Below are 1,957 nucleotides of genomic sequence, written 5' to 3'. Positions count from 1 at the left end.
CCTCCAGAAATGTGTTTTTCTTGTCAGCCTCAGCTACCGTCTTAATTTTTATACTACATGCCAAGTATTTTTATATCTTTCTTGCACAATATTTGATACCTTGGTAGCGATCTTTATGAGTGACTCGTCAAATTACACTGCATGTAGGCATAGCTATAGGTGCAGCACGTCACTGATTGCTTACGTCGTGTTTACGCAAAAAAACATGGGCGAAATACCGGCAATTTGTGCAGTCGAGAATAGGGCCCCAGGTGAGAGCGAACACTCTCTCAACATCTGTGGGTGTGCGGCCGTGGCCTCCGTGATTTGCTGCCGGCGGCGCGCCGTTGCCGGCAGCAAATCGCGGAGGCCACGGTGCGGCCAAGCGCGCTCTCACTCCGCCGGTGGGCGGCGCTGCGCGCGATGCTGCGCATGTGCAGTACTCTATCTCTCCACGGTTTCCTCTCCTTCGGGCGCGCTGCACATATAACCGGTGTGCCGCTCTCCGGCGGCTTTTCGGTTGATGGTTGCTCTCCGCTTGCCCTTGAACCCCCCTCAGCGTCGCATCACACCAGGGTTCCCGCGAGGGGAGGTGGGCGTAATTTTTATGATAATAAATGACTTAACATCGCATACGCTAGCTGAAGGCGAGATTTAAAGTATAGTTTTTGATACCGCTCCGGAAGAAACGTTGCCGGCGTCGCCCCATTCCTGCGAAGGCGGTCCTGCAGGTGCGGAGCATGAAGAGTCGGAGCTAGGCGTCAGCTTCTGTATCGAGCAATCTTTTGAACAAAGGGAACAGCCAGAGTCTAATAACCGATGATACTGAAAATGGAATACCAAAACAAATTCCAGGCCATCGGGGCTGTATCACATCACTTTATGCTGTCATGTCATGAAAGTATGCCGACATGCAATATGGGGCGCAAAAATATGTAGGTTGAGTTCCAAATAACCGTTTGTGTGCATGGGCGCGTGCTGGTTTTAAACGAGTCACATCTATGGTAAAAATACACTCACACTATGCTCCTTCAGACCTGGAGGGCTATTTAGGTACATTTCCTCCAGTCATATCTTCCCAATATTTTAAAGGCGTTGTAGTAAAACTGCACTCAAGAGGAGACGGAGGAGAAAGCTTTATTTAACAGTGAAATACGCGTCTGGTGCGACGACCACTACGCTACCGGCGGGCTGTTGCCCCTCCACTGCCCCGCCGGTAGCGTAGTGGCCATCGCATCAGACGCACATTCTGGCGGTCGTGGGTTCGGATCCCACCCGGCGGGCATTTTTTCTCCACTTTCGTTCTGTCTCTCAAAATTCTTCATCTGTGTCAATGACTTACCACATTCTCCCCTTTGCTTTCCGAGACATTCCTGACTGGCAACCCTTATTTCTGTCCTAATTCAATGAGCCCCTTTATTCCCCATTCTGATTCGCTATATATATATATATATATATATATATATATACATATATATATATATATATGTATATATATATATATATATATATATATATATATATATATATATATATATATATATATATAGAGAGAGAGAGAGAGAGAGAGAGAGAGAGCGAGATCATGAGGTTCGATGGGCCAGTATAAAAATAGTGAAAGAAGTCAACTTACACGTTTCCCGTTTTTTGTTGCCAACAGTTTCGGAGTTAGAAACTCCTTCTTCAGGGCTGTATTTTAATTGCTCACATTTTGCGTTTATACAAAAATGTCTGTGAGGGAGGGTCACTTCCCTCATCCCTCCAGGAGAGGTCGCGTGTGGGGGGGGTTTCAAACAGTTTGAGCAAGTGAGGCATTCCGATTGGCTAGAAAGGTGGAGGGTGAGGGAAGGGGAAAGAACACGGACGAAAAGGCAGCTCGAAGACACGATAACAAGAAGCACACAAGCAAACACAAAATCAAAATCAAGACTGAGTCCTGCGGGCTTCGTAAATGATGTAAACATAATCAGCGGGAGAG

General features: G+C 47.0%; 1 non-coding gene across 1 annotated transcript; it reads left to right on the top strand.

Annotated features, from left to right (window-relative positions):
* The first annotated feature begins 1,189 nt into the window (after positions 1-1,189).
* Trnav-cac (transfer RNA valine (anticodon CAC)) lies at positions 1,190-1,262 on the top strand. Its single transcript has one exon. It is a non-coding gene; the product is annotated as a tRNA-Val (tRNA).
* The last annotated feature ends 695 nt before the right edge of the window (positions 1,263-1,957 follow it).

The sequence above is a fragment of the Haemaphysalis longicornis genome, unplaced genomic scaffold (assembly GCF_048455015.1).
Source record: "Haemaphysalis longicornis isolate Haplotype H1 unplaced genomic scaffold, Haemaphysalis longicornis Haplotype H1 scaffold_1, whole genome shotgun sequence".
Lineage (NCBI taxonomy): Eukaryota > Metazoa > Arthropoda > Arachnida > Ixodida > Ixodidae > Haemaphysalis > Haemaphysalis longicornis.
Note: the sequence above shows the minus strand (reverse complement) of the source record. Positions and strands in the feature narration are given on the sequence as shown.